This window comes from Ictalurus furcatus, chromosome 27, assembly GCF_023375685.1.
Source record: "Ictalurus furcatus strain D&B chromosome 27, Billie_1.0, whole genome shotgun sequence".
Taxonomy (NCBI): domain Eukaryota; kingdom Metazoa; phylum Chordata; class Actinopteri; order Siluriformes; family Ictaluridae; genus Ictalurus; species Ictalurus furcatus.
Window position 1 is genome coordinate 16,317,139 of NC_071281.1, and position 18,908 is coordinate 16,336,046.

The following is an 18,908-nucleotide window of genomic DNA, read 5'->3' on the forward strand; positions in this document are numbered from 1 at the left end:
ACAGATGACGACGCGCTAAATTTCACGTACTCACCGTGTGCGGTCACTCAGGCGGTCATCCTGCAGTTAGCGGTGTGTTTTACAGTTCCAGGTTCCTCAAGACTGAACACGGACCTCACGACCTAAACAGAAATAGAACGTAAAAGTCACTAAAAGTTATTAAAAGTCCAGCTTTCATGTTTCAACCAGTTTTAGACAGCAGACTTGCTAACTGCTTGCTCAGATCGGTTCATTTTTTAGTCATTTTCTCTTCTTACACTCATTGTGCTCTGTACTAACACACACACACACACACACACACACACACAATGTAAACAATGTTTAAGCAGATGCATTGAGTTGAGCATCTGAGTACATGTCGTACACTGTTGTGCTTTAAATATCAGCTATTCTAAACTTTAAGAGTAGACACACCATGTAACCCGTTAGAACGCTGACATCAGAGTACTATCTGTGCGTGTGTGTGCATGTGTGTGTGTGTGTGTGTGTTAAACATGGCTAAATGTATCTGATGTACCCATAGACTCATTTTGTCATTACAGTCCGTCATCAGAAATTAGCTGACTCACCCGCATTAGTCCGTGTGTGTGTGCATGTGTGTGTGCGTGTGCGTGTGTGTTTCAAATGGTCAGTATTAATTGACTGTAGTTTATTTAATTATGGTTAAGGTTTCCTTCGTTAATTATTTCAGAGCTTTCTTTTTCGTATCTGGTTTATATAAGCTGAAGATTTGCTAATGCTAGGGAGCGCGTGCGAGTTTAACGTCCAGTAATTTAAACAAACAAACAAACAAACAAACAAACAAAAACAGTTCAGTTGTATGTCTGATCATGTTTGATAAGGAGGGGAAAAAAATCTGAGACAAAAAGTAACTTTTCTACAAAGCACACAGGATAAAAAAACAAATTGGTTATTAAAGACGCACTGGTTTTAACTGGTTTTAACTGGTTTTCCCGACCTTCCCTTCCATATTCATGAATCGCTTAGGAATATACACCGTCAGACAAAAGGTTTCTGAACCCCATTTGCTGCGTCAACATTCTGGTTACATCCTCTAGAGTTCGAAAATCTTCGTTAGACATAGTAAGTGAACCGAGGAATCTTCGTCACCATCGAATGCCACGATCTTTGGATTTTAATAGACATTTTTCATTTTCAGCCAACTCTAATAAACGGGTCATTCGACGTGCGTCTCCCTCTTAGTTAAACGCTTCTCGCGTTGCTCTCGCATCTGAAATAGAAATAAATAAAGAAATAAATATAAAGGAATCCTGAGATGGATATCTACAGCCAAGAAACGCAACCAGAAGAGTTATGTAACTTTTACAGCTAACCCGAAACTTATGTAACTTTCTAACTCTGTCACAACACACACACACACTCGTCCAAAGTATTGACAGTATTGAAGCCTTCAGGCTTCACCTGCCCAAAATAAATGAGTTATTTTATTTTTATTTTAATGAGAATGAGGCTACAGTAGTGATGCATGGATGATTTTATTTATTTATTTTTTCCCCATTTTCAATATGAGGAAAAGTTATAGAATTAGGATATGTTGGAGGAAATGGCCCAGGCGTGAAGGCTTGACGCTTCTGTATGGTGTGTAAGATCTGTGTCCATGCCATGTGGGTGAAAAAAAAAAAAAAGAAAAAAATATATATATTTAATCAGCAGATCAAACTGTGAAATGTCTTAGCGGTGGAAAAAGTCTTCGTATTACGGCCGAATGAAAGAGATACTTCCTTTCATTGAAGAAGAAGGCATCCTCGCCTCTTTTCCACACAGCCCTGGTTCGTTTTTATTGTGAAGACGAATAAAACGAAATAGAAAAACGTGTCTCATCTGTCGACTCTACTCTCTCCACACTCTTCTCCTCTGTCGCGCTGATCTCAAAGCTCTCGTTGTGCGAGTAGCTGGGTGCCTCAGTGTTCAATTACACTGTTTCAGCTGTGTGTGTGTGTGTGTGTGTGTGTGTGTGCGCGCACCCTAGTTCTGTTACACACTGTTTTTGTCGCTGTGGCTATGAGCAGTGGAATGCGCTACAAAAGCTGGAGTTTAAAGCGTTACGCAAGTAAAAACATGCTAGCCTGTTTGGACACCTACACACTTTCTCTCTCTCTCTCTCTCTCTCTCTCTCTCTCTCTCTCAAACACACACACACACACACACACACCATCATCAAGAGTGCTTTCAATTTTAAAGGGCAAAAGCCAGGAACAAAGGCAGTCGTCTTTTCCTTTTCTGTGTGTGCTAAACTGATGTTTGTTGGTGTTTACAGGTTTGTGCTTATATAACATAACATAACATACACACATAATTTTCCATTGATTCCCCCCCCCCCCCCAGCCCTTTTCCTTCTGGGCTTTGGTGTAAAAGTGGATACTAAAACTTTACCAATGATTAAACTGTTAAAAATAGTCCAGTATACCATTTCCAGATGAACAATGAGGTATTATATGTACTTAACATGTTGTTCATTAGATAAAGGGAGGGAACGGTACCATAGGGAAGGGAAGGGAAGCGTAAGAAATGGCAAGGTAGGGAAGGGTAGGGTATTGTAGAATAGGGAAGGGAATGGAAGGGTAGGGTATTGTAGAATAGGGAAGGGAATGGAAGGGTAGGGTAGGGTAAGGTAAAGTAAGGTAGGGTAAAGTAAGGTAGGGTAAGGTAGGGTAGGGTAGGGTAAGGTAAATGAAGGTAGGGTAAAGTAAGGTAAAGTAGAGTAAAGTAAGGTAGGGTAAAGTAAGGTAGGGTAAATTAAGGTAGGGTACATTAAGGTAGGGTAGGGTAAAGTAAGGTAGGGTTGGGTAGGGTAAAGTAAGGTAAGAAAGTAAGGTAGGGTAAAGAATTGTAAAGTAAGGTAGGGTAAAGAATTGTAAAGTAAAGTAGGGTAAAGTAAGGTAGGGTTGGGTAGGGTAAAGTAAGGTAAGATAAAGTAAGGTAAGATAAAGAATTGTAAAGTAAGGTAGGGTAAAGAATTGTAAAGTAAGGGAGGGTAAAGAATTGTAAATCGTAAAGAATTGTAAAGTAAGGGAGGGTAAAGAATTGTAAAGTAAGGTAGGGTAAAGAATTGTAAAGTAAGGTAGGGTAAAGAATTGTAAAGTAAGGTAGGGTAAAGAATTGTAAAGTAAAGTAGGGTAAAGTAAGGTAGGGTTGGGTAGGGTAAAGTAAGGTAAGATAAAGTAAGGTAGGGTAAAGTAAGGTAGGGTTGGGTAGGGTAAAGTAAGGTAACAAAGTAAGGTAGGGTAAAGAATTGTAAAGTAAAGTAGGGTAAAGTAAGGTAGGGTTGGGTAGGGTAAAGTAAGGTAAGATAAAGAATTGTAAAGTAAGGTAGGGTAAAGAATTGTAAAGTAAGGGAGGGTAAAGAATTGTAACGTAAGGGAGGGTAAAGAATTGTAAAGTAAGGGAGGGTAAAGAATTGTAACGTAAGGGAGGGTAAAGAATTGTAACGTAAGGGAGGGTAAAGTAAGGCAGGGAAACAGACAGACAGGATTAGTGAATCCATTAATTGAATCTTCCTCCAATTCATGACAGATTTTTTTTGTTTAGTCTGTCTCTCTCTCTCCAAACCACACACTAACAAAACCTCTCAAAAGTCTGTAACCTTGAAATATGCACAACACACACACACGCACACACACACACACAAACACACGTGAGAACGGAAGAAGGTATGTAGTATTAAAGCGCTCATTTGTCTTTTTCACACTCAACTGCTCTTGAGCTCAATTATACAACCTCGCCTGTGTGTGTGTGTGTGTGTGTGTGTGTGTGTGTGGTGAGAGAGATGTGGAGTTTGTGTGTGAGCGAGAGGGCTGTTGGTTGATTATTAGCTTAACTGTAATGACAGTGCCGTCACAGATCATTACTCATCCTTCTTTGAACACACTCTCCCACACACACACACACACACTCTTTTCTCCTTCTGCTGGACAAGAGACGTACAAAGCACAGATTCCCTCACACACACAAACCAACTCTCACACACATCCACGAGACAGCATCTCAGCAGTGAGCTTTGCATTGTGGTGTAAACATCGTTGTGTATTCTGGAGTAAACAGTCATACTGAAAGGACAGACTGAAGGACACATCGCGATAAAAAAAAAAAAAACTGCAGTTAAAAACAAAATAAACACCTCCATCTACCTCTGCTCGTTTCTGTATTCACAAAAATAATAATAAAAATAAAATAAATCACTGCCATCTCATCCGTCAATCATACACTAAGCACAGCTAATGCTTTTCCAGCTGTTTCTTTTAAAACAGCAGGCTAAATTAGGCAACTAAGATATCACCTGGAGTAAAGCGCTATCCACCCTCTTCTGCATACGTGAGTATATGGGTGATCGTTGTTTTTGACCACTCGGGATTCTACTTATCCCTTTTTTTCCCTCCTTCGAAGGTATTTTCAAAAACCAATGATTGAAAAAGAAGTCTACCTTGCTGGTGTTTTTTCCATCCGCTATTATATTTCATGTGCATCTCTCAATCAAGAACACTAGGGGGCATTTCCATCCATCCATCCATTTTCTGTACCATTTTTCCTACATAGGATCGTGGGAAGTCTGGAGCCTATCCCAGGAAACTCGGGGAACAAGGCGAGGAACACCCTGGATACCCAGGGGACAATCGCACACCCGTTCACACACTATGCAAACTCGGCGCACACAGAACGGAGGCGGAAATCGGACCCCGAACCTCGGAGGCGCGAGGCAAACGTGCTAACCACTGAGCCACCGTGCACTAGAGGACGTTTCATCAAATGTAATCGCCTGACACGACGGTCAATCATCATCTGCGTGAAATCAATACGGTCACTACGTTCTTAGATCTGTGTTGTTTTGGACTGTACGGTGCTAAAGAGCTTATCCTGATGCAAAAAAAAAAAAAAAAAAAAAAAAACTGTGTGAATCTACTGTCTGGTCTGGAAAGAAATCAGCCCAAGCCTCTACTTCATACCATGCTGTTTATTTTGTAAAGTTACAAACGTTTTGCTCCACAAAAGTATAAAAATCAGCTGTATTTACCACCATGCTGGCACATTTATACTGGCCTATCCTGGCTAAATGTAACGTATAGCAGTACAAGGACGTTTTCCTGCTCGGTTAATCCGTTTTATTCATTATTTCTGTGTGTTATTCGGTTTCGGGTGGAGAAAAACCCTCCGATTTGCCATTACGTTTCAACCCTTAAGAGAAGACACCTTCAGAGTGCTCATTGTGAAGGGTGTATCCTTGGGAAAGAAAAATAACGCCCTCACGATCACTTCAGAACTGACCACAGCCGCCATTTTAGATTTTGCGTCATTATTCCCGGCTTACGCCGACACCCCGGACAATATGGAACGCCCCGCGAGTGTCGTCTGATTTTTACTGGAACTAAACTCACTAAAACATCACAAAAACATCTGCGGTTGTGCATCGTTATAAATCGGCTCAGCAGTCTGTCATATTCAACAATTTCCCAGATTATTATGGGATTTTGTACTTTTACTGTTATTATTATTACTATTATGTTCTCTCAAGTAGTAAACGGCAGCCCCTTCCTAACTATTGACACGTTCATAAAGGCGGTGATTAAATGGGTGTGTTATGGCAGGGTGCTACAAAAGCAGTGTGTGTGTGTGTGCACACACGCGCACACACACACACACGAGTGTGCGAGAGATAAAGCCGAGTATGAGCCGACATGTACAGACAGGACATTGCAGGTGAGTCCTTGGTGTGTAATTTCTTCCTGGCCCTAAAGTATGTCTGAGCAGCTTTGAAACACACACCACATAATACTTTTGTCTTATGTGTGTTACGTGTAGTAAAGGCGGAGTAAATATTTAAAAAAATAATAATAATAAAATTTAAAAAAAACGCTCTTTTCTCGGTGCTGTCGTCTTCATGTCTGGCTGAAGGGGCTCAGTAATGGGAACGAGTAAGAGTGGTTTTGGCAAGGTATCGATTCTCGCTAACGATCTTAATCGAAATAGAGTACCTTTTCTATTTTTTGGGCATTAAAAAAAAATGCTAATTTGTTTTTGGTACAAAAAAAAAAAAATACAAAAAAATGAAGCACTCTGTCTACCGCTAAATCGATACACACTCAAATAAATCTTAGGTCTTAGATCCTGGCCATTTTGTGCTAGCATGAGGATATACAGTATTTTCAATAGAGGTGACGAAGCATTTCTGGAAGTTGCTCTGGATAACGGCTGTAAATGTAAAACGGACAACAACAGTACCTGTCCTCTTTTTAAACGTTTACATTGCTTCATTTAGCGGACGCTTTTATCCAAATGAGGAAATACAAGCAAAGCGATAAATCAAGCGGAGAACAATACAAGTAGTGCTACCTTGCTAGATTTATCATTCGGTTCTAGAGAAGCAAAGTGCGTAGAGGCGTAAGAGCCAGAGTATGTTGGGGTTTTTTTTTTACTTATTTATTTAAAATACTGTAGAGGTTGGTATGTTAGGGGTTAGTCAAGTTCTCACCGAAGAGATGGGTCTTCAGCCGGATTGAGGTTGGAAGTTCGTTCCACCACTGACGGACGGTGAGTGTGAAGGTTCTAGAAAGGGACCTTGAGCCACGAGGAGTAGGCGCTACTAACCGATCGCAGGTTGCGTGAGGGAACGTAAACCTTGAGGAGAGTGCTGAGGTAGGAGGGTGCTCTTCCAGACAAGGTCTTGTACGTGAGCATCAAGGCGTTGCAAAAAAAAAAACAGTCCGATTTACATCGGAGCTAAATTGACATGGAGCAAATCTAACTTGCTTGTAAGAGCCATCTTGATGTCTAGCGACCAAACGCTAGTTCACTTAGCGCTAACGTTTTTATCTAACCTGATAATTCAGGCCTTAAAGTTCCTGTTCAGAAATTGTCACGTTAAGCGATATTTCCACATGCTTATTTATAAACGGACATGACGGCGCGACGCTATGATTTAATGTCTTTCGGCTGCAGTCTGCTTAAAGAAGAAATGAATGAATAAATAGATAAATAAATAAATAAACAAACAGTAACGTGTTCGAAATATCGTCGGGAAATCAGAAGTTCGGATCACGACGAGCGAAAATTGCCCGTGCTCTCTGGGTAGGAGTGACGCCGTTAGTCTCTTTCCTGTCAATCACGGCGATGCTAACCGATCGTGTTCATCGGTGAACTCGTGTATGTGGAAGAGGGTTGAAATCTTCAACTGTCTCGGAGGAAGCACGTGCGTCTGTCGACCTCACACTCGATAGACCAGAGCTGTCTGGTGATGTAAGGAACTGGCAGATGACCAAACTGGGGAGAAATACTGAGAAAATAAACACTGAAAAGGCAGTCTTGCAGTTAAAGTCTGGTCTTGAGGATGAATCAGAATCTGTCTTGCAAATAAACCTACACTGGTCTCGCCAGTCACGCTAACCTGCTATTCCTGATGAAGTCTGCCTCGTTCGTTTGTTTCTGGTTGCTTGCTTTCAGCCTGCATGCATTACGCTGGTCTGAGTATTTATTTATTTTTTTCCCCCTTTTGGTTGGTCGGTTTTTGTTCTTTTTTTTTTTTCTTCAGCATGCAGGTTTCAGTACTAAAAGCAGCCACACAAAAGCAGAAGACAAAACTTGCCATTTTCTGAGCACACATAAGCATCAAGGCCAGTCAGAAATGTCTTCTACACAACCTAACCACACACACACACGTTTTCTTTCATTTCCTTAGCAACCATGACTCATTTCCCCAACAACGCTGCAGAACAGAACCACATACAAAGAGAACCAGACAGAAAGAGAAACAGATTTGATGGAAGATAACCGAATTAACTTTTCTGTGGGTTGCAGGCATCCAGCGGGCAAATTAGAAGAAAGGAGAAGCATGTTTTCGACAGCCCTTATAGATGCATTTTCACAAAGCCTACTGTACACACACACACACACACACACACACACACATATAAGCATTCACTCTGACCTTGCAAAGTGCAGTGTATTAGACACGACGATTATGTCTAGCCATTATTCAGACTAGCTACAGCAGGCAATTTTAAGAAACGTCAAACAAAGCAGGTGAGGATTAGCGCATTCTCATAAATCTCCATTAAAGTAAGAAAAACAACCCCATCCTCTTTTCTATACACGGTATCCTGGATGACTATTTCTACTAGGAGCTCTTTTATCTCACACTAGCATATGGGACGCATCCAACAGAACGTCTGTTTGGGCAATTCCTTCAATCTGTACTTTCAAATGCACCGGTATCCATTACTTCACCTCTCAGAAATGCGGGACAGAATGGAAACTATGCGACGTTAAATGAGGATCGCGTGGTAAAAATTCAGCCGCTGTAGATATTGCTGGTTTGGCTAGAAAACAGAAGCCACTCCTGCTTCATCGGTCTCTTGAGATGAGCTCTGCTTTTCTCTTTGTCCCTCCTGCACATTCTGTCTCTTCTCCATATGTGCAGTCATTACAGATGACTACTTTCGGCTCTACGGGATCTCTACAGCACACACGTTGGCATGAATTAAATAATTAAATCAGGCTATAATGATTACTTGCATACTCATCACACTACCTACACACATCAGTGTTAAGCAACAGGATTTATAAAACCGAGCTCTAGAGTAACAGTCGAGAAGAGAGAGAGATAAAATGCGCTCAAAGCAGTGTAGCATCATAGTACTGTTTGTATGTATGTGTGTGTGTGCATGAAGGATAATCTACGTGCATTTTAAACATGCATAGAGATCAATTCTGCAGATGCATATACGTAAATCTGCAGCGCATGCAACGTGTTGGCTTGTGATGCTGTGTTCTGATGAGAGCTTTTTCAAAGCGACTGTGGAAGAGGAGGGGCAAAGAGGAAATGAAACAAACGAGCAGTGAAGAGCCTCTTTAAAGGAGAGAGGAAGAGAAGTGAACGCTGAAATATATGAGTGGGTGGAAGGATGGATTGACGGACAGGCAGTTTTGTGGGTGGTTGGGTGGATGGATGGTTGGTTGATGGTTGGGTGGATTGATGCACAAACAGATAAGTAGGTTGACTGGATGGATTAGTGGATGGATGGACAGAAATAGACGGGTAGGTTGGATGGATGGAGGGACGTAGGTAGGTTGGGTGGATGGAGGGATGGATGGACGGACAGACGTAGGTAGGTTGGGTGGATGGATGGAGGTACGTATGCATGCATGGATGGATGGTCGGACAGACAGACAGACACGTAGGCTGGTTGGGTGGATGGATGGATGCATGGATGGACGGACAGACATCTAGGCTGGTTGGGTGGATGCATGCATGGATGGATGGTCGGACAGACAGACAGACACGTAGGCTGGTTGGGTGGATGGATGGATGGATGCATGGATGGACGGACAGACATCTAGGCTGGTTGGGTGGATGCATGCATGGATGGATGGAGGGATGTATGCATGTATGCATGGATGGATGGACGGACAGATAGACAGACATGTAGGTTGGTTGGGTAGATGCTTGCATGCATGGATGGATGGACATAGGGATGGATGCATGAGTGGATGGATGGATGGATGGTCGGATGGACAGACATGTAGGTTGGTTGGATGGATAGATGGATGGATGGAGGGATGGATGCATGCATGGATGGATGGATGCATGCATGGATGGATGGACAGAGGGATGGATGCATGCATGGATGGATGGATGGATGGTCGGACGGACAGACATGTAGGTTGGTTGGATGGATGGCTGGTTGGGTAAATGGATGTATGGACAGCTAGATGAGTGGGCAGTTAGAAAAATGGATGGATGGGTTTTCACTTTCTGTGTAGCGCTATTGCTAATGTTCCCCCTGTCTGTAAAGTTACAGGATCATTAACATTCCAACACAGTCTACTAATTAAAGTCTATTTAAAAAAAAAAAAGAAGTCTTGCCGTTATTTGGCTGACAACTTTTACCTCGGTGTGAATTGTTATTTTTAATTAACAGTACTTATTTAAGAACGTTTGGCTACTGCACACACATTTTACACTACCGACCCCGTCTCCACCTGTACCGAGCACAGTCCACTTCTGATAGGATCACTCGAGATGGGTTTTGATACCGGATGTAAATGGGGTCAGAGAGAAAAAGGCAGAGACAGTGAGAGAAAGCAAAAGCTGCGACTTGATGATTAGGTGATGATAACCGACCAGCCTGTTATACAACCACCTACACACTAACGCGCAAACATCAATGAATCCTGTTCATCTTGTACACACACACAAAAAAAAATTTAATCAGGATACATCTGTACAAGATAAACAAGATTCACTGAGGTTTGCATTTCGATTAGATTTCTTCATCATAATGCCTTAAAAATATCCACCTGTAACATGTTGTACCATTTCTTTCTCTTATATATGTGTGATGGCATGAACTCCATGTTTCCGTCATCGAAGCACAAAGAGGTCGAGGATAGTAAGACACAAAGACCGCGATGGAATGAGACAAATCCATAAAACCTGGATTTTAAGCTTCTTAATCAACTCTCACTCTCACTGTAAAAGTACTTTTATTCTGCTGGTCATGGCTTGCTCGAAGATGAGGAATTTCTAAACATTATCTCAGATAGTCTCTCTATCTCTTTCTCTCTCTCTCTCACACACACCCCTCATGCACCCCTTGGTACTTGACGTCACTGCTGTGCATTTTCAAAACACGCACTATGTACAATAACAATAGTGCAGGAGATGGCGAGCGGCTGGTTGGGTAAACAGTGGATGTGGGTGATGATCTAACTTGTCAGTGATACAGACACTCTGTTTGTTTTGATATTATTTTATAAATCCGATACTGCCAACTTTGAGCACAAACACTCCCTCAGCCAATCGGGAGGACAAAAACATTGTGACTGATTAATGGCATGGTAAGACGAGCCAGGACTTACGACACCTTCAGTTCCTGATGCTGTTTAATCCATCTGGGTGTTCGTCGTCATTGTTGTTGTTGCTATTATGTGAGCACTCACCAGGACACATGCTTTCTGTGTGAAGACAAACCTACATAAATCAAGTGACACTTTTTTTCTATTTATCGTCACATAATTATTAATTCTTCTGGTCTGGTCAAGGCAGAGAGATTGACAGAATATGTGTGTGTGTGTGTGTGTAAGACAGAGAAAGAGAGAGCGAGAGAATGAGAACAGATGGATGGATGGACAGGTTTGTGGAATGGTGAATGATTGGATGGATGGTTATGTGGATGGATGGTTAGTTGAGTTGGCTGACTGAATGGATGAGTAGGTGGTTAGTTGAGTGGATGGTTGGATAGATGTTTAGTTTGGTGGAAGGGTGGTTAGTTGGCTGGCTGGCTGAGTGGAGGAGTAGGTGGTTGGTTGAGTGGGTGGCTATATAGATGTGTGAGTGGATGGTTAGTTGGGTGGATGGGTGGTTGGTTGGTTAACTTAGTGGATGAGTACGTGGGTTGTGTGATTAACTGGGTGGTTGGTTGGTTGAGTGGGTGGCTATATAGATGTGTGAGTGGATGGTTAGTTGGGTGGATGGGTGGTTGGTTGGCTGGCTGAGAGGATGAGTGTGATGAATTGGGTGGTTGGTTGGTTGAGTGGATGGTTAGTTGGGTGGATGGGTGGTTGGTTGGCTGGCTGAGAGGATGAGTGTGATTAATTGGGTGGTTGGTTGGTTGAGTGGATGGTTAGTTGGGTGGATGGGTGGTTGGTTGGCTGGCTGAGAGGATGACTGTGATTAATTGGGTGGTTGGTTGGTTGAGTGGATGGTTAGTTGGGTGGATGGGAGGTTGGTTGGCTGGCTGAGAGGATGAGTGTGATTAATTGAGTGGTTGGTTGGTTGAGTGGATGGTTAGTTGGGTGGATGGGAGGTTGGTTGGCTGGCTGAGAGGATGAGTGTGATGAATTGGGTGGTTGGTTGGTTGAGTGGATGGTTAGTTGGGTGGATGGGTGGTTGGTTGGCTGGCTGAGAGGATGAGTGATTAATTGGGTGGTTGGTTGGTTGAGTGGATGGTTAGTTGGGTGGATGGGTGGTTGGTTGGCTGGCTGAGAGGATGAGTGTGATTAATTGGGTGGTTGGTTGGTTGAGTGGATGGTTAGTTGGGTGGATGGGTGGTTGGTTGGCTGGCTGAGAGGATGACTGTGATTAATTGGGTGGTTGGTTGGTTGAGTGGATGGTTAGTTGGGTGGATGGGAGGTTGGTTGGCTGGCTGAGAGGATGAGTGTGATGAATTGGGTGGTTGGTTGGTTGAGTGGATGGTTAGTTGGGTGGATGGGTGGTTGGTTGGCTGGCTGAGAGGATGACTGTGATTAATTGGGTGGTTGGTTGGTTGAGTGGATGGTTAGTTGGGTGGATGGGTGGTTGGATGGCTGGCTGAGAGGATGAGTGTGATTAATTGGGTGGTTGGTTAGTTGAGTGGATGGTTAGTTGGGTGGATGGGTGGTTGGTTGGCTGGCTGAGAGGATGAGTGTGATTAATTGGGTGGTTGGTTGGTTGAGTGGATGGTTAGTTGGGTGGATGGGAGGTTGGTTGGCTGGCTGAGAGGATGACTGTGATTAATTGGGTGGTTGGTTGGTTGAGTGGATGGTTAGTTGGGTGGATGGGTGGTTGGTTGGCTGGCTGAGAGGATGAGTGTGATTAATTGGGTGGTTGGTTGGTTGGTTGAGTAGGTTGCTATATAGATGTGTGAGTGGACGGTTAGATGGATGGTTGTATGGACTGTTAATTGAGTTGACGGGTGGTTGTTGGTTGGTTGAGTGGGTGGCTATATAGATAGGCGAGTGGATGGTTTGGTAGATGGATGTACAATTGGATTGGATGGGCAGCTATACAAGGACACAAGCTACACTTATGGAACTAGGTGACAGTAATCAGAGTTCAGGATAGCCCGGAGACCCTGGAGCTGAGACACGGCAACATAAGAGTGTGTCCTTCTCAGAAAAGGCAATCCCATAATTCATTTCACCCTTCAGGTTTTCAGTAGTAAGTAAAATAGTGTGGATAGAACTGCTGTATAGCCAACACTATGTCACTGCGTGTTTAATATAATACTGTGATATTGTAAACAATGCTGAAAGATTTAGCAATCATCATTACAGGAAAATTTTATTTGTAACTGGAGGCCTGGGTTCATAATTCACTGATATGCAGACAGCCAGAGGGAGTCATGCTGGACAGAGGCATTACAGATCATAATATTAATTATACTGTGTGTGTGTGTGTATAATACTAGCCTGAATAACCTAGCTATATGGTGACACGTACTGCCACATCAACCAGCTAATTCAGGATGTTGATTCATTTCATATTTTTGTTGTTTGACAACAGCTTCCTGATCAAATGGATGATGAAATGTGACATCATAGTTAATGGAACATAATCTAATGAGAGCTCTGGAAAACCATATTCAACGCTGGATCAATGCAGCTGTCTGCACAACAAACAATGCAGATGCAATAATTACAGATGACACAAGACCGGAGAGCAGATTTAGACCGTCGAGAGCAAAGACGGCTCGGTTACACTGTAATGGATTTTAGTTTACGGATTGCTCAGTCGCTCTTTATAGCACACCAATCCTTATAATTGTTCAACTGATCAATTATTAATCCTTTTTAAATTAAATGTCAAAGTTAATTATTCAAGTTTGGTGCGCGTGTTCATGAGTCGCTTGTGGAAAAGACACGTCAAAAGGTAGTGCTGCTTCTTCTTCTTCTTCTTCTTCTTCCATCCACACAAAGACTTTCAAGGGAAGAAAAGTCTGGTCCTCAACACACACAACATGGTTAGGGTCTAGGGCTAATTTATAATGACTTTTCGAAATCAGATAGAACCTTCGAATACGAACAACACGATATGTATTCAAGAAATTCTACACGTTCCTTAACGTGCACCTATTATGTTTTTTTCAAATATCACCTTTTTTGTGAAGGTAAAAATAAATAAATAAATCAATCAAAGCGCGCGACAAACGGAGTTATTGACTCCCAAAAGAAGGAACCGATTCTGAACTGCTGTAACGAGTCGTTATGAATTCCAGTAATAATTCCGTTAGTAATTCCTTACTTCCCGTACAAACCTAGTAGGCTTATATTCAGTACGACCACGAATAAACGCCATGTATTCTTTTGCGTTGTCCTACCTTATACGATTATGAATGAAATATGACCTATCGGAAAACATTAAAAGATCCCGCTACTTTGGCAACGGAGTCGGTAGTTTGTGGGGAAACTCAACTTTCGCAATTTTCTCAGCATACATGACACGCACGTCTCAAACGATCACGTCTCCATCCTTGTTTTTGGTTTACATCCCGAAAAGAGTCGATCCGCTGAGAGATCCCACGCGCTGACGACTACGAGGCGATCCTAAAGCTTCGGAGTCGATTCCGTACACTGAAAATGATTCGACTCTTTGTCTTTACGCTTAGCGAGACAGCCAAAGCGAGAGATCTTTACAATCGCCTTTATTTTGAATTTGTCTGGCCGGGATTGAACTAAATCAGGGCTTTGGACGTACGGCTGTGACGACAGGACACCGTCAACCGTGCATCGGTTCATCCGTCTCGTTCGGTTGACAGGTTATCTGAAATATCAGTAGTAAAGATATATTGTATAAAGTGTGTCCCATAAATCCAGCATCAAATAGCCAAGCAAATGCGTTTTTATTTATTTATTTACTTGCTCAGTACGTTCTCATTGACTCGGATTCGTTCTTCCTTGCTCAGTAATAAATATAATAAAAATATACATTAATCCTAGGACGCTGGACTTACGGGACCGCTCCTTAGTGACCGGTAAATAAATATTTTTAGTATTTAATATTAAAATGAAAAATACTCCCGCTAAATGAATCGAAGAATCATCATTACGTTCGCAACTCCAACAGGAAGCGCTGTATCAAAACAAAACTGATTCAAATCGGCGTGTTTTATTTACAGCCATGAACGCTTCCTCGTGAATTTTTGCCGAGTACCCATCGCCTCATTGTTTGGCTCGCGACCTGGCGGAAACACTGGCTGGATCTGGTTCCAAGCCTGTGTTGTTGAAGAGAGAGAGAAAAAAAAATGAGGTTATCAGCAGTATAATAGCTCGGCTTAAAATATGACGACAGGCCACGGTGAGCCACACGTCTAAAATAAAACACCAGGGCTGACAACAGGGTGCAGAGTGCAGAGCCACTAAAGGAACTGAAGTCAGAGGTGTAGATAGCGGCACTAAACCTTAACCTTTAGATCAGAGAGAGAGAGAGAGAGAACCTGAGATAATATACACCCAATCTATTCAAATTAACTGTAGTGGCACGCTTCCTCACATTACTTTCAAAATCTATCAAACCTAAAAAAAAAAAAAAAAAAAAAACACTACAAAGTGAAACTCGGAGTTCTTTCAGTAATTTTAGAGCGTGTCTATGTATCACATGATCAGAAAAAGTCGGATTTATCATAAAACTTGCCTCGGGTGTTGTCACTGTTTGTTGGACGACCAGACCGATAAAATATAAAACTTTTCTAACTAGGCTAGTTTGGTGTCGCTAGCCAAGGGGAGGCTCAGCTAAGCTATCACTGTATGGGTTTAGCTGCTACAGCGCCATGCAAAGTACATTATATTTCCTTCTGCTCTGCTCTGCTCATATCATGTTCATGTAAATTGGAAATAATATACAGGCATTTACACACTTTGTTTTCCTGCTCAGAATGAGGGGATGTTAGTGTTTCAGTTTCAATCTGTTTACTGGTTAAAAATAAATAAATAAATAAATAAATAAATAGGTAGGTAGCCGTAGATTCATTTTTCCTCACACCGACTGTGAGCTAGCGTCTGGCAGAATTGAGAGGCTGTCAGCCAATAAGACACGAGTGTTTCCACGTATTTTCCTGTAAACCCCGTCTGAACGGTCTCGCCTCCGTTCACCGAAGGTGTAAAATCACAGGCGGTCTTCTTTTAGTGACGAACCGCTCCAAGTGGAGAATTATTCGGGGTTAAAGAAAAAAAATCTTCGGGGCAAACCGTGATCTATTTAAAAAAAAAATAAATAAAAAATGCATTTTACTTAATATTGTTTTCTTTACAATAAATTTGTAAAGCAAATACAGTAGTGTTATTTTATTGACATCAGGAACTAATCAAATGACATCAGTTTCAAATGTGATGTGTTATGTTACTGCATTATCAGACAAAGTCATCAGAGTACACTAACACGTTACACCCAACTCTGAAAATGACAGGCTGCGTTTTTTGAGATAGAGAGATAGAGAGAGAGAGGTAGAAAGAATGAGAGAGCTAGAAAGAAAGAGAGAGAGAAATAGACAGAGAGAGAGAGAGGGGGGGGGTAGAAAGAATGAGAGAGAGAAGTAGAAAGAAAGGTAGAAAGAATGAGAGAGAGACAAAGACAGACAGACAGAGAGAAAGTCAGAAAGAAAGAGAGAAAGACAGAGAGAAAGGGGTAGAAAGAATGAGCGAGAGAAGTAGAAAGAAAGGTAGAAAGAATGAGAGAGAGACAGAGAGAGACAAAGACAGACAGACAGAGAGAGAGAGAGAGAGAGAGAGAGAGAGGAGAAAGGTAGAAAGAATGAGAGAGAGATGAGAGAGACAGAGAGAGAAAGGCAGAAAGAAAGAAAGAGATTGAGAGAGACAGAGTGAGAACGAGAGAGAGAGAGAGAGACAGACAGACAAAGAAAGAGTGAGACAGAGAGAAAGGGAGAAAGAATTAGAGATAGAAAGAGACAGACAGAGAGTGAGAGAAATGTAGAAAGAATGAGAGAGAAAGACAGAGAGAGAGAGAGGCTTGTGAAGGAGTGACTGTTTATCGCAGCTATAGCGCAAGTGTAAACAGGAACTAACTCGTCACTCGGACGTTCCACGACATTCAATCTAAAGATAAACAATTCGAATGTACGACGCGTCGTTCATTATTAACTTAAACACTGGTATTGTTGGAAAATGGTGGTGGTAGTATAAGTGGAATAACGCACTCGAGACGGTCCAGTTAAATGAAAATAAATACACGTCATGCCGCATCACACGTCCTCGGCGTGCATCATTTCCATAGAACTGCAAAGTCTGAAGTGTGTTATTGTTTACTTCTGTAATCAGTCCCTGCAGGATTCTGCAGTTTCCTCATCGCAGAAATGAACGCACAATCCAGAAAACTACGCAACATTTACAAGAGTTTGTGATTTTTCAGCATGACCGCAGATTTTCCGCAGACTTGGGCCAAGACGCATAATATGATGTCATCACAACGCGGCACGTGACATCATCACAGCATGCATTCATCCAAAGTCCCCGTCGATTCCCGTGCGTCGCACATGAGTACAGCTCAGAAGGTCTCGTTTACCGACAAACATCACCGGTTGAGCTGGTTCGATTTTTTTGTTTGTTTTTCTTTCTTTCTTTCTTTCTTTCTTTCTTTCTTTCTTTATTGATTTGTTTTGGCTCGGTGTGCTAGCGTCCTCCGTTTAACAAAATGTTCCCATGTTACAGTTTTAAAAGATTAAAACACGCAGCAACCAATCCGACGCTTCCAAGTTTGTAATAAAGTTTATTGTTCTAACGACATTTTTTTAACAAATAAAAAGATTCCACGATATCTGCGATATCTCGTCTCTCAAACTGAAACAAGATAAACTTTTCACAATATCCATTTTACATCACCATGACGACCAGCCCTGCCATGACACCATGAAACCACGAGATTTGTTTTGTTTTTTTTTACACCGTCAACAAAACTCAAACCTTTAACATTTATAGTTGAGCCCAATATTCAGAGTGGCTCCTATTGGTCACAGTCAGATGGAATGGCGAGGTACGGCTAGACTCATCACGGCCTCATCCCGATCTCCGACATGTGAGAGAGACACACTGCGATTAAAGGAGAGGAAGGACGGTAGCGGTCTCACGCAAACACTGCGACGAGTGTGTGAGACCAGGAAGTTATTTCACTCCCAGAATTCCCGTACTGTTTTTAGCACGACCTCGTCGACTCCTGTCGCGACGACGGCGCACAACTGACCGCTAGCGGAATTGAATAACGAAGGACGTGTTAAAAACAGCGCTGGGACGCAACATTTATCCGTTTGTGTGTGTGTGACGAGAGGGAGCAAGCAGGTCCACGCACATTAAGAGTCAGAACTGCCATTAACCTTAAGCCTACACCCACACGTGTGCCGAATTCCGAACCACATCCTCAGCCTTTTCCTATACACGGTATTCTCAGAGCGAGAGTGGTTTAAAGAGCGCACAAACGCACGTTTCCTTCCTTCCTTCCACTTTAAAATAAGAATAAAAAAAACGCTAATCACGTTGCATTTCGGTTGAGTATTCCACGTGTCATAATAACGCATCCACGCTGAGAGATAATCAACGACGGGGGTCACGTTTAAGTCGTGCTTCCTCTCGGACACGTGACGTCTTTGAAACTGAAGCTTCTGCAAAGTTTCACGAGGAGACAATGAATGACCTTTTTATCTGACCTCCAGGATTGACCTTCAGCGGTCAAGTCGCGTGGATGTGATGTGACGTAATACCGGATCATTTCCCGCCATAAATAAATGACCAAGTATAATATGTCGGTCTCATTTGTTTAACTGGGTTCTCTTTCATCTACGTTTTACGGCTTGGGTGAAAATCTGATGACGTTTGAGGTCATATTTATGCGGATATATTTCACAGAAAATTCACTTGCACCACTGCGACGTCCACACGACGTGCTCACACAACCTAATTTGAGCAGAAATACACCATGAGGCTCATACGTTGCAGCCGCCCTGTCCCTTCCTGGTCAGCGTCAGCCGGCTAGTCTGGGAAGAGACCACTCGGCAGCACCGCTATGCTAAGCAGGTCAGGTGTGTTGAAAAATGAACATGGCTCGCTAAGCTAATATAGCTAGCATTATTTGCGATTGGGACTGAATTTAGGTGGCAGCGTGAGAGTCTGACTTTTGACGCGTGTTCATGACGGGG

The 18,908-nt window shown here is 42.4% G+C and overlaps 1 protein-coding gene across 4 annotated transcripts in view; it reads right to left on the reverse strand.

The window, feature by feature from the left end:
- adcy7 (adenylate cyclase 7) overlaps window positions 1-18,908 on the reverse strand; it is a 69,007-nt gene that overhangs the window by 41,107 nt on the left and 8,992 nt on the right. For 2 of the 4 annotated variants that reach the window (XM_053616928.1, XM_053616925.1), the window contains exon 2: window positions 35-122. The gene's annotated coding sequence lies outside the window, so the exon portion shown is untranslated. Of the gene's footprint in view, window positions 1-30; window positions 123-10,874; window positions 10,966-18,908 lie in introns of all 4 variants that reach the window. The other 2 variants (XM_053616927.1, XM_053616926.1) reach the window with 2 other exon arrangements.